We start from the raw sequence: 14384 nt of genomic DNA on the forward strand, positions 1-14384 counted from the left end.
CTTGTCCTGTCATTTAGGTTATTCAACCTTGACACCATTTTTGTACACTGCTGGGCACACATGGCAACCTGCTTTGGGGCACAGTGTCTTCCCCAAGAAAGGTCATTTTTAGTCTTGGGACATGAAGTCACAGTCCAAGTGGCAAGTTTCATGTACACATTGTTTCGGTCCAGGTAGGTGATGTGTAAACATTTGTGGCAAAACAAGGGGGAAACATGTTAATTCTGTGTAATTGACAGTAGTGATGTGTGCTGTGTATCATGTCCTCAACTTATGATATGCCTTGTCACAGTTTGTCATTGACATACATTATGTATATTGTAAGGGACAAATTGGATGATGGCTAAACTCATTAATTGTCCTACATAGGTACTAAGGGAGGGGAAGGCTCAGACATTCTCCTGTCTACCGTCCACTGCCAGACATTGACACCATGGAAGACAGACACATTATCCAGATGTACCATCTAAATAGGCAAACAACTGTGGATCTCTGTCATCAGTTGGAGCCAGATCTCATTGCCTGCGATTCATCATCCAAAAAGCATACCACCCATTACACAAGTCATGGCAGTGTTGCACTTGCTGGCCCAGGGTCCTTCCACAATACAGTGACCCTATTTGCTGGGATGTCCCAGCTTAGGTTCATTCTTGTTTTAGTGGATGTACTCTCAGCAGTGTTGAAACACCTGGACAGCTACATCCGGTTTCCTCAACATGAGGATTTTGCCATTGAAGGCTGACTTTTATGGCTTGGCACGCATCCCACATGCTGTGGGAGACATTGATGGTACACATGTTGCATTGGTCCCACCGTATGGCAGTGAACAAGTCTATCCGAACAAGAAGAACTTCCATTTCATCAATGTCCAAGTTATTTGTTTGGTGAACCTCTACATTTTACAGGTCTGTGCCCGTTATCCGTGTTCAGTCCATGATGCCTTCATCATGCAGAGCAGTGCAATTTCACATCTGATGTCACAATTGTATCCAGTGAGGCCCGGCTGGTTGGTGAGTCACATATGTCATGTCTACAGAAGTTTGATATGAGGTTTGGGTCATATGTATGATTTTTCCAGCCTTAACTCCTTGTATTGTGTTTTATCCAGGTCTCGTCACAATGCTACCTTCATGTGGGCATTTCAGAGTTGTGACATTGGGAGGTAGCTGTTGCTATTCTGACATATGAAGTGGACATGGATTGATCCAGGTACAGTTGGTCACAGTTATGGGGTGTATGACTCGTGTGCCAAAGCAACTTGGACAGTGGGTGGGTAGAATTCTGAAGTGCACAATATACTTATTTGATGTAGTGTGTTGGTCCAATTGTATCATGGGAGTGATCATGTATCCTTGAAAGATGTCATCCTGTGCAATCCATGTATTCTCCCTTCACATTGTGTAACCAATGATCCTGTATGACCTTTTTGTAGCTGTTGATGTGTTTCCTCATTGCAGGCCAGATTGCTTGTGCCACAAAACTGACATATGTTTATGTTTGTATCATGCTGTTAGAAATGGGGTTAAATGCAAAGTTGAGGTGACAGTGAAACTGCACACCCAGGCCTTGCAATGGCAGGCCTGAGACAAGGTAAAGGGGCTAATTAAGTGGGTGGCACAACCAGTGCTGCAGGCCCACTAGTAGCATTTAATCTACAGGCTCTAGGCACGTATAGTGCACTTTACTAGGGACTTATAAGTAAATTAAATAATCCAATTGGGTATGATCCAAGGTTACCATGTTTAAAGGAAGAGAGCATATGCACTTTAGCACTGGTTAGCAGTGGTAAAGTGCGCAGAGTCTAAAAGCCAGCAAAACAGTGTCCAAAAAGTGGAGGGAGGCAGGCAAAAAGTTAGGGGTGACCACCCTAAGGCTGTCAGGTCTAATACATGCCAACAGATGCTTAGTCATTGTAAAAGGATGGACCTAAAGGTCAAGATAGTGACAATATCCACTAGTCTATTAGCCTATTCTACGGGACAAGGTCTGACAAAACCCTTTCTTCTGTGTCTGGGGGACAGTAACTTTGGGATATCTAGCCTGACTTAATATGGTTCAGCCAATCTTGGCTAAGAGTCCAGACATTTTAACAGCCTATGTACTATACTGTGCAATAAAATGTTTGGTGCCATCAAACACTTGTGTCATTGTGTTGCTAATTATTCTCAGCATGACACTACCTGAGACATATCCCTCCTTTCATTGCCATCTTATGTCTTCCTTATGTGCAACACTTAGGTTTTCAATTCAACATCACAAAATCTTGAAAACATGGTAGTAGGCAGTGGTTTTGTGTTATGTGTGTTTATTTACATATGTAAAGGAAATAATTATGAGACTCAGCAAAAATGTAAAGTGGAGGAATCAGTCATGGTGGATGAAATCAAATTAGTAGATGCCACAACATTTGAAGTCCAAAGCCAGTGTCCTACTACCATGGAAAATGGAAAGTGGTTAAAGAACTGTCAACATAGTGAATCTATGGCACACAAAGGTGTTCCTTCAGGAAGAGATCATATACTGGCAGTGGCTGATATCTTGCCATCCGCACCTCCTGGATGGTTGGCTGGATGTCCCCATTTGCGGGGGGATCTGCTGCTAAAGAAGCAGGGATGTCTGAGCTAGGTCGTTTCCCTGACTGGGCCTTCCTTCCAGTGGCTGCCACAGGTGCTGAAGGGGTGGTGTTGCATGGCCAAAGGAAGGGGGGTGGTGTTGCTCACGGTCCCTGATTAGGGTACTACTGAGCTCCTGAACACCCGTGTTAGGGAGGCCAAGATGGTATTGGAGGCATCCCACTTTTCCATAGCTTCCCATGGAAGTCCCTGTGCAGCTGTTTCATCTCCCTGAGCTTGGAAAGTACCTGAACCATCACGCCTTGGGATTGTTGGTAGGCTGCCAAGACTTGGCGGATGGTGTTCTGGCCAGGACCTTCCCCAGCAGCCTCATGCTGTAGGCCCACACCATCTCTTCCACACACCCTACCCCCACGTGCCTGTGCCCTTGGCACAGTTTGCCCCCTACCACTTCTTCCAGGGCCATCATTGTTGGAGATATTTTGCTGTCTCAGGATCCTGGACTGGGAGGCACAAGATGTCTCAAACTGTCCTCAGGACACAAGTTTGGGGGCAACTGGCTGACTGAGATATTGAAGCAAGGGACTGGGAGGAGTCGATGTAGTCACAGTGAGGCTCACTGGTGTCATCTGACCAGGTTGGCCGGATGGGTCAGATCCATCCCAAAATCCACATGTCCAGGAGTGATGTCCTCAATGAGAGCTTCATCCATAGGGGCAGTGACAGTCTCTTCTGTGATCTCAGTATTCATAGTGGCAACTAGACCTGTTGATGTGAGAGATGCAATGTTAAAGGTTGTATTGTGACAGCTACCTCCAATAGTTAACAGTAACATCTGGCTAAGGCCATGTACACATTGGAATTGCAAATTTGTCTTATGTGGCAGGTGCACATGCTATCAGATGTATTGACCTGACATTTGAGTAACATATCAATTTCAGTTCAGTCAACTAGCTTCAGAATGTCTGAGATTATTACTAGTTGGAATGATGGTCATAGACTTACTTATTGTCAGCAGTGCAGGCTAAACAGTACCTGGGCATGATGTGGTTTTGGTCATTTTAAGACCTAGTTGACTGTTATGCCTGCAGACCCCAAACCTTGGTGTATATGTGACAGTCATCATGTGGTCAGTGCATTGTCACTGTGGGGGTGATTCTAACTTCGGCGGGCGGCGGAGGCCGCCCGCCAAAGTTCCCCCACCAAAATACTGCTCCGCGGTCGAAAGACCGCTGAGGGTATTTTGGGATTTGCCCTGTGCTGGCGGGCGGCCGCCAAAAGGCCGCCCGCCAGCCCAGGGCAAATCAACCTTCCCACGAGGACGCCGGCTCAGAATTGAGCCGGCGTAGTGGGAAGGTGCGACGGGTGCAGTGGCACCCGTCGCGTATTTCAGTGTCTGCACAGCAGACACTGAAATACTTTGTGGGGCCCTCTTACGGGGGCCCCTGCAGTGCCCATGCCATGGGCATGGGCACTGCAGGGGCCCCCAGGGGCCCCGCGGCACCCCCTACCGCCATCCTGTTCCTGGCGGGAGACCCGCCAGGAACAGGATGGCGGTAGGGGGTGTCAGAATCCCCATGGTGGCGGAGCGTGCTCCGCCGCCATGGAGGATTCTGCAGGGCAGCGGGAAACCGTCGGGAAACTGGCGGGAGACCGCCGGTTTCCCGCATTCGACCGCGGCCGAACCGCCGCGGTCAGAATGCCCTGCGGGGCACCGCCGGTCTGTCGGCGGTGCTCCCGCCGACCCTGGCCCCGGCGGTCTCTGACCGCCGGGGTCAGAATGACCCCCTGTGTCTGCTGCCAATACCATTTATATGATGCATCTTGGAGCCTTTGATCTGTCTCAGATTTGTTTCGTACAAAGGTTGAGCTGTCCTTCCAGTCCACAATATTTTCATCTTGGCATAACTGCTCTAGATGGATCTAGGTGGTAACTACATTGCAGAGTGTACCATGATCTGTATCTTGGTCCCTCCAAGGTGGGTAAACTTAATTTGTGAGTTCACAGACATATGCACAATGTTATTGGAGTTACAGGGACTGGCCCTCCTGGGATCTACAGACATGTTACTCCAAGTACCACTTACACAATACAGATGTCATCCTCTCAGGTGAGTACAGTTCAATGGCTGAGTAGAGGGAAAAGGGTCATTGGAGCAGAGGGCACTATTGTGGCTGAGTGTAGTGACAGTGACTGTGCCTCTTGGCCTTAGCATTCCTGTCAGTGCCTGTCCTACTCACACACTATACTGATTTCATCCTCTCAGGTGGGAACAGTTCAATGGCTGAATAGAAAAAGATGAGTCATTGGAGTAGAGGACACTGTTGTGGCTGAGTGTAGTGACAGTAGCAAAGCCTTCTGGCCTTAGCATTCATGACAGTGCCTGCCCTACCCACACACCATACTGAGGTCATCCCCTCAGGTGGGTACAGTTCAATGGCTGAGTACAGGGAAAAGGGTCATCGGAGCAGAGGATACTGTTGAGGCAGAGTTTAGTGACAGTAGCAGTGCTTTCTTGCCTTAGCATTCCTGTCAGTGTCTGTCCTACCCACACACTATAATGATGTCATCCTCTCAGGTGGGTAAAGTTCCATGGCTGAGTAGAGCGAGATGGGTAATTGGATTGAGCACGATAAAAAGGCTGGTAGAGAAGAAGTGCTGGGGGCCACAGGCCCCTGCACTACCCACAACATTGTCATGGGCAGTGCAGGGGCCCCCCTCCCTAGCATCATCAGAATGCGCACTGTCTGCTTATGCAGACAGTGCACATTCAGAGGGTGCTATGGGGGACACCTGTGCGACTGCATTGGACTCGGGCTCCATGCAGAGCCAAGTCTAATGCTGCCGCACATTTTGCACTGGGCTGACTGGCGGCCACCTTGGTTTCTGCCAATCAGTTCAAAGGGCAACTCTTAATGGGGCTGGTGGGGAGATTGCCAGCACCGTGGCGATCTCCTCATTGGAGGTTTGGCAGTCAGGTTTTTCTGACCTCCAAACTCATAATCAGCCTCTTAGTGGCAGAATGTAAAGCCTCAAACCATAGGGAATTTCTCTGACCCGGTCAAAAAAATTCTGGGAATCAACATAGACTCCAACTGTCAAATAACATCACAGAGCTTGATTCACAAAGGGAAACTTACACTTTTGTGTAATTTACTAGTTCTTTGTATTCACAAACTACGAGTTTAATTTTACTAAGAGTAATTTTAGGACTGCAGAGACTCTGCACTTGTGGCAGAGACTGCACATAAAATAGTTGGCCTGTCCGCCCTTTCTATGTGCTGAGTTATATGCCTTGACTGCGGAGTCTCTACCGTGATAAAATTACTATTAGTACAATTAAACTCGTAATTTGAAATAACATGCTCCTTTGCATTGTTAAGACATTTTGATTCCGTCACTTGTGAGGCATTATCACTCACCACTACAGCACATATGTGAGGTTTTTCCATGTGATCACAAATATACGGATCTGCAACAGCTTGTCTAAGAATGGGTATTTTTTAATGTAATTTTTTTATTCAAGAGAATGCACGTTACACAGATGTATTTTTCTTTTTTTTTTACAAAGACAAGGGTTAACTGCCCTGTTCTCAGCCAGAGGTGCAGAAAGTAAACAGTAGGCATCAAAACACTGTTTACCTTCTGTTCTTTGCATTGCCTTTGCCACCTCTGAGACCAGGGGTCGTAAAAACAAAGGCAGGTACTGCAGGAGTAAGCCAGGGGTCGCATCCGTGACCCCTGGAGACCGCTAAATGACATCCATGTCACCCACAAGGAACAAATTTATTCTCGAGATTGACCTCACTACAGTTTATCCACTTACATGCAAAAGCATAAAAACATATCTCTTCTTTTGATAGCTGTTTGTACTCTCCTGTGCATCCTAGGGCCAGTAGAACTCAATGACATGACAGCGCACTTTAGAAGCCTCTTTTAACATAACATAGCAATATACTTTATCATCTTTCCTCATTTTCTCAGTATCTCATAAATGTATTTTTCAGTGACGGTGCAAGACAGCAAAGATATGATGAAGTAATAGTGTCCTCAGTAAATGGTGTGCACCCATGAATAAAAATGTGAATGTGGCCAGTCTAACAGAAAAGTTAATACATTGGGAATGAAGCTTGTTGCAAATTTAGGGCCTGATTTAGGGGACCAGGCAGAGGACATGGCAGGACCCGTGGGGGGGGTGCAACTATCAATCTATGGGTCATGGTGAATGCCAGACCAGAAGGCAACACTACCAATGGATACCACCACCCCTCCATTGATATTCAAGCTGTCACTCCCACAGTCTTACTCACGATGAACCGTGGTTCTCCAAGAGGGCTAGGCTTTGTTCTCACCAATAGACCAGACTTGTTTCTGGTCAACCTGGAGTTTTTTGGAAGTTTTGACTCAGTCCCTCATTACGACCCTGGCAGTCAGTGATAAAGTCGTGGTAATACTGCCAAATTATGACCATGGTGTAAAGCGCTCAGATAGATTTACCACACCGACTGCCAGGGGGAAACCACAGACACCACAGCGGTAGCCACCTACAGCCAGGCGAAAACAATGTTCCACCCACCATATTATGACAGCCCAAGATATTTCCGATGCTCCTCTACGTCCTGCTCCACCACTAACACCAACCACAGCGAAGACGACCACAGTGAGCACAGCCGCCTAGCACACAGGTGAGGGTGGAGGAAAAAGAGAGTGACACACACACAACACATACCCCCACCTTGTTTAGACTGTTACAGTGTGCAACTCAACCAAGGCCCCTGCTGCAAAGAAGCAGTAAGAAAACATATTAACCCCATCCCCCTCAGGAATAATGCAAGGACAACACGAATAGATGAAAGTGAGTGTAATAATAAAAATACAGTAGAAATAGGTACATCCAATCTAAAAGTATAAACATATGTACAATTCAAGGGACACTGGCCAGTCCTCAATGTGCGTGGGCCACAGGGCCACATGACAAAGTCCAAGGCCCCACTTGTCCCCTGCAACAACATGGAGAGAAAACTGCAGGGGCATCAGTTTGAAAATAGGCAGGCACCTCATTGGATGGGGAATGGGGGGGCACCTCAGCCGGCAGATGGAACAAATCCGCTGGTTCTGGAGGGGGCAACATGCCCTGTGCTTGGTCCTGGGGAGTGCAAGGCCACAGTCTCTCAAGTGGGTGACATGCCCACATGATCTGGAGGAGGCCACGTGCCCTATGCGCTGTCCTGGGGAGCGCAAGGCCACAGTCTCTCAAGTGGGTGACTTGCCCACTGGCTCTGGAGGAGGCATCATGCCCTGTGATCTTCATCCTGGGGAGGATGGGGTGAACCAGTGGGGGCATCGTTCCCTGTGCTCTTCATCCTGGGGAGGATGGGCTAAGTGGGTGGCTTCCCCAGTGGTTCTGGAGGGGGCATTGTACCCTGTGATCTTCATCCTGGAGAGGATGGGGTGAGTGGGTGGCTTACCCACTGGTTCTGGAGGGGGCTTTGTGCCCTGTGATGCAGATCTTGGGGAGTGCATGGTCACAGTCTCTCAACTGGGTGCATTCCCACAGGATTTGCAGGGGGCAGGCCACACAATAGCCCATGGAGGCTGGACTACAGACAGTCCACCGGCAGTGACGGCTGTTCAGTGGTGGTGGTGGTGGTGCTGCTGCTGGTGGTGGGGGGAAGCTCCAGCCCATCCTCTGCAGCCTTGGATGGCTGCCCACTGGTGATGGTGCTGCTGCTGCTGCTTCTGCTGGTGGTGGGGGGAGGCTCTAGCCCATCCCCTGCAGCCTCGGATGACTGCCCACTGACAGTGGTGGTCGTGCTGCTGCTTCTAGTGGTGGAGGGAGGCTCCAGCCATCTAGGGATGCCCTGCAGCCTTGGACGGCTGCCCACTGGTGGTGGTGGTGCTGCTGCTGCTGGTGGGGGGGAGGCTCCACCCCATTTCCTGCAGCCTCGGAACGGCTGGACAACCATGGTTTGAGGTGAGGGCTCCAACTGAGTCCCAGCACCAGGCCCCTTGTCCTTCCTGCCTGCTGTTATGTTCCTGGCAGCAGCTGGGGATGGCTCCTTGCCCTTCCTCGCAGCACTTGGGGCAGGCACGCTTTCCGTGAGGCAGCCTGGTGCCCTGGATCATTTACCACTACAAGTGGGTGTGGACACTACTCGGCATGTGGACTGGGTCGCTGAGGTGCTTGTCTGGGTTTTAGCCACCCTGGCCAGACGTGAAAGACAGGGGGGAGGGGGAGGGAAGAGGTCAATGGTGGAGAGGAAAAGCTGCTTAGGGAGAGGGAAAAGGTATGGGAGTGGAGGAAGAGGGAGTGGTTGTGGGAGGTCTCTGTCTGCTGTGTTTGGTTGCAGGTGCATGGGCTGGATGCTGTTGTGAGGTGGATGGCTGTTGGGTGTCTGAGTGCTTGCATTTGTGTACCTTGGGGGGGACAGACACAGTGGGAGAGGACACAGGGGACGTGTGCATGGCTGTTGGGGTGGTGACTGCCAGTGAGGTGTGTGTTCTGATAGGTGTGCTGGTGATGGCGGTAGTGGATGTGGATGTAGTGCATGCAGGTGAGAGTAGAGACGGAACTGGGAGGGAGGTGGAGGAGGAGGAAGACGGGGACACAGTGTAGGTAGTAGATGTTGGTATGTCTGCATCTGGATGGTGTTTATGTGAGTGCCTGTGGGATAAAGTGTGGTGCTTGTGTTTGCCTGTGCCACCCTTGTGTGTTGACTTGTGTGCATGCTTGTCTGCCTGTGTTCTTGGGATAGGTTGGAGTGTGGGGAATAGGACTGGGAAGAAGATGTTGGAGGGGGAGGGTGGAAACAGGGACAATGGCTGCCATCAGAGAGGAGGCCAGAGCCTGGATTGATATCTGTTGGGCCGCCAAGCCAGTGTGAATGCCCTCCAGGAATGATTGTACTGTTGCATTTGGGCTGCCAGCCCCTGGATGGCATTCACAATGATTGACTGCCCAACAGAGATGGATTGCAGGAGGTCAATAGCCTCCTCACTCAGGGCAGCATGGCTCACTGGGGAAGGGCCTCAGGTGCCTGGGGCGAAGGAGATTGCCACTCTCCTGGGTGAGTGGGCACGGGCAACTCGATGAGGGGCTGCTGGGAGGGTGGTGCTGGTACAGGGGTGGCAGCTGTACATATAGCTGGGGTGACCAGCTCCTCACTCTTTTACCCCATAGATTGCTACCGCTGGGTATGAATAGGAGATGGAGACATAACCCTGTGTAAAGACCCCTGGTAGACTTGGCAACAATGGAGGACAGGCACATTATCCTCACCTACAGACTTGACAGGGCCACAATCACGGAGCTGTGTGCCCAACTGGAGCCTGACCTGATATCTGCTATTCGTCACCCCACTGGGATCCCCCGTCTTGTGCAAGTCCTATCTGTGCTCTATTTCTTGGCAACTGGTTCTTTCCAAGTGACAGTGGGCTTGACAGCAGGAATGTCACAGCCAATGTTCTCAATAGTGCTCACAAGAGTGCTGGATGTCCTGATTAAAAAAATGTGCAGCTGTGCAATGGGACATACCCCCAACATCATTGGGGCAATTAATGGCACACATATTGCATTTGTTCCCCTCCGGCAAAATGAATAGGTGTTCAGAAATTAAAAGCGTTTTCACTCAATGAATTTCCAGATGGTGTGCCTGGCAAACCAGTACATCTCCCACATCAACGCAAAGTATAGTGGGTCTGTGCATGATGCCTTTATCCTGAGGAATAGCAGCATCCCATATGCAATGGGCCAACTACAGAGACACAGGGTGTGGATAATAGGTGAGCCCTGGTTCCCACCCAGTGGGTGTTGGTGTATGGGTATGATATGGGCCATATGGCATAGTGTGTGGCTAAATGTTGTCCCTCAATATTTGCAGGTGACTCAGGTTACCCCAACCTATCATGGCTACTGACCCCAGTGAGGAATCCCAGGACAAGGGCAGAGGAACGTTATAATGAGGCACATGGGCAAACAAGAAGGATCATTGAACGTACCTTTGGCCTTCTGAAGGCCAAGTTTCTGTGCCTCCATCTAACAGGTGAATCCCTGTGCAACTCACCCAAGAAGGTCTGCCAGATAATTGTGTCATGCTTCACGTTGCATAACCTTACCTTGAGATGCCATGTGCCTTTTCTGCAGGAGGAGCAGGCTGGAGATGGCCTTGTGGCAGCAGTGGACCCTGTGGACAGTGAAGATGAGGAGGCAGAGGATGAGGACAACAGAACTGCAGTGATTCGAGAATGCTTCCAATGACACGCAGGTAAGACAGTGTATCTTCATATTTCATTGTCATTTGTTTGTTTGACATTGTCACTGGCAGGCTGTGCTTTCCCACTTATATGCCCACTCAATGTACCCTTTGGCAACTCTTTTTGCAGATGTTGGTGCCCCACTATCGCTCGTGTTGTGTTCTCTGCAGCCAACTACAGGTCTATCCCATGTGCACATTACTGTACAGTTGATTTGCAATGTTTGAAGCTTGTGAAACGAATACATACTTCAATCATTTGCCATACACCATACTTGTATTTTTTCAAAGTGTGTTTATTGAATTGCTATGAAGAAAAGGGGGAAGTGCAATGGGCTGGGGTGATGCTGGAGGAAAGTCCAGGGTACTGTTCTTGTCTATTGGTAGCACAGGTGCATTGTCCAAGGGGGCCATAGGAAGGGCAGCAATGGCAGTTCAAGGTGGACAGTGTGACAGAGTGGGACAGAAGGGTGACAATCAGGAGAGTCTTATTTCCTGGCGGGGGTCTTGGCAATAGTCTCTGGCTTCTACCTGGATCGCAGGGAACGTTTGTGGGGTGGTTCATCTTCTGCAGGGGGAGGGGTGCTGGTGGCTTGTTGGTCCTGTGGTGGGGCCTCCTGTCCACTAGCAGCAGCGGAGGTGGAGGGCAGTTCAGTAGTCTGCAGGGGACCGCTGTTGTAAAACTGCTTCCCTCATAATGTTGGTCATGTCTGCCAGCACCCCTGCAATGGAGACCAGGTGTTAATGGCCGGCAAGTCCTCCCTGACCCACTGGTACTGTCCCTCCTGCAGCCGCCTGTTCTCCTACATGTTGTCCAAGATCTGGCCCAGCGTATCCTGGGAATTGTGGTATGCTCCCAGGATCTCGGTGAGTGCCTCTTTGAGAGTTGGTTCCCTGGGCCTGTCATCCCCCTGGCGCACAACAGTCCTCCCTGTTTCCCTGTTGTCCTGTGCCTCTGCCCCCCAACCATGTGCCCACTGCCACTGATTGTCTTGGGGGCGAGGTATGCCCTGGGGTCCCTGTAGTGGTGGACACTCTGCTGATTGACGTGTCCTGGGGACAGAGGCATGGGTACGCTGGGTGGGTGCTGTGGTGGTGTTTCCTGAGAGGTAAGGCTCTATGGTGGTGTGTGACTGTGCCTGGGTAACCGACTGTCCAGAGGTCCCTGATGGGCCAGGTTGGTCATCCAGATCCAGGCGACCAGAACTGCTGTCATCACTGTGGGCCTCTTCTGTGGGGGGACTGGAAATTGCTGGCACCTCTTCTACGCTGACATTGGCTGTGGTACCTGTGGGGATGTAAATGCAGCTTTATTGTTTCTATGTGTGACATATTGTTCGTGGGTGGCTTGCCCTCTTTGGTTGTATTTGCCCTGGCAGCTTTTACTTGTATGAGTTGGTATGTGGTGGGCTAGGTGATTCTCTCTAGTGTGCATGCTTTAGTGATAGGTGTCCATGCAGGTCTGTGAGTGGTGTCCAAGCATTGGTATTGCATGCAGGACTTGGCATTGGGATGAGTGAGATGTGATGGTGGGGTGTGTGGGAAGTGGTGGAGTGACTGGAGTGAGGGTGGGGGTATGTGATGGCATGCAGGTAGGGGGGTAGTAGACTTACCAGGATCCAGTCCTCCTCCTACTCTGGCCAGGCCCTCAGGATGCATGATTGCCAAGAATTGCTCCTCCCATGTTGTTAGTTGTGGGGGAGGAGGTGGGGGTCCACCACCAGTCCTCTGTACAGCGAGTTGGTGTCTTTCTGCAATGGAGCGCACCTTCCCCCGTAGGTCATTCCACTTCTTCCTAATTTCATCCCTTGTTCTGGGGTGCAGTCCCAAGGCGTTGACCCTGTCCACGATCCTCTGCCATAGCTCCATCTTCCTAGCAATGGATATCTGATCCACCTATGCTCCAAATAGCTGTGGCTCTACCCTGATGATTTCTTTTACCATGACCCTTAGCTCCTCCTCAGAGGATCTGGGGTTTAGTTGTGGTGCCATGGGTGTTGTGTGAGTAGTGTGGGTGAGGATGTATAGGGGTGTGTGTTGTGAGATGCATGGGTGGTGTATAGGTGATGGTGGTGTGTGGCTCTGGTCTTATCTGTGGTCGTGGTGTCTGTCTCGTGCCAATGATTTGTTTTCATAAAGGGTTGTGGGTAGCGTGGGTGTGTGTTTTATTTATAGTGGTGTGGGTGTGGTGTGTGTATGTGTGTCAGGTGTGAATAGTTTGAATTGTCCAATGTGGTGTTTGTTTGAGTGTGTGTATTTTGAGCATGGAGGTATGTACCACCAATGGTTTACCGCCATTGTCCGTCGTGGTGATTCGTGGGTCATAATGTGGTGGGTGTTATTCTGTTTGCGTAACAGTGTGGGTTTTGATACCGCCAGTTAATCACTGACCTTTGGTATGGCAGAGTTGTGTCTGTGGCTGAATAGTGATGGATTGGTTTGTGTGTGATAATATGGTGAACGGATATCCGCCGCGGCAGGGGTATGTTGGCGGCAGTCAGCGTGGCAGTAAGTGCGATTTACCACCAATGTCATAATGAGGGTCTCAGACTTTGTTTTCTTTCCAATACTTACAACTCATGGACAAGTGTCACTGGTCTTCATCCGCCCTCTGTGTTAAATCCCCCGCTTTGTTTATTCCCAGCACAATTATTGACATTTGAGAATGTGGAAAACAAAAAGATTAACAAGGTGCTTAACACTAGACAACATGTATGTTACAATATCTCAGTGGAGGAAAATAGAGCCCTTACCAATCTTGCACTTAATTCTAACATTGTAATGAAGCTTGCCAACAAAGGTGGAGGCATAGTGCTGCAGGACAGAAAGGCTGATTGTGCAGAAGCCCTTTGACAATTGGCAGAAGGTGAACATTGTACCAAGCTCAATGGGGACCCTACTTTGGAGATTACAACTCAGATAAAGGATACAATAGAGGATACTTTAAATAGAGGGTACTTGTCTGAGCAAGAATACAATTCTCTCCTGGTATCCCATCCGAGAACCCCTGTCTTCCAAAGGTCCATAAGAATGCCACGAATCCCTTAGGTTGCCCCATAGTTTCTGGGTGTGGATCATTACTGGAACCTATCTGCCAGTATGTAGACTCTTTTTTTAAACCATTTGTGCCACAAACTTGTTTGTTTGTGCATGACAGTATGGATTTCATTATTCAGGTAGAGGGTCAGTCTTTTGACTATTCCACACAGCTTTTAGTGACTGTGGATATACAGGATCTTTAAAACAACATCGCCCAGGAAGAAGCCCTTAGGGTTATGAAGGAGGTTCTGGAGACCAGGGAGTGACCACATTGGGTACTGACATAATGTCTAGTTGACCTGACCAGATTGGTGCTGGAGACGAATTATTTTCTGTTCCTAGATATAGGCCCTCATTACGAGTCTGGCAGTCGTGTGACCGCCAGACTCGCAGTGGCGGTCCCACCACCAACAGGCTGTTGGTGGGACTGCCACATTATGACCGTGGTGGAGCCGCCACGGTTGGACCACTGACACCACCAGGCTGCTGCAAACCGACAGCCTGGCGGTCCTGGTGGTT

Source organism: Pleurodeles waltl, chromosome 10, assembly GCF_031143425.1.
Source record: "Pleurodeles waltl isolate 20211129_DDA chromosome 10, aPleWal1.hap1.20221129, whole genome shotgun sequence".
Lineage (NCBI taxonomy): Eukaryota > Metazoa > Chordata > Amphibia > Caudata > Salamandridae > Pleurodeles > Pleurodeles waltl.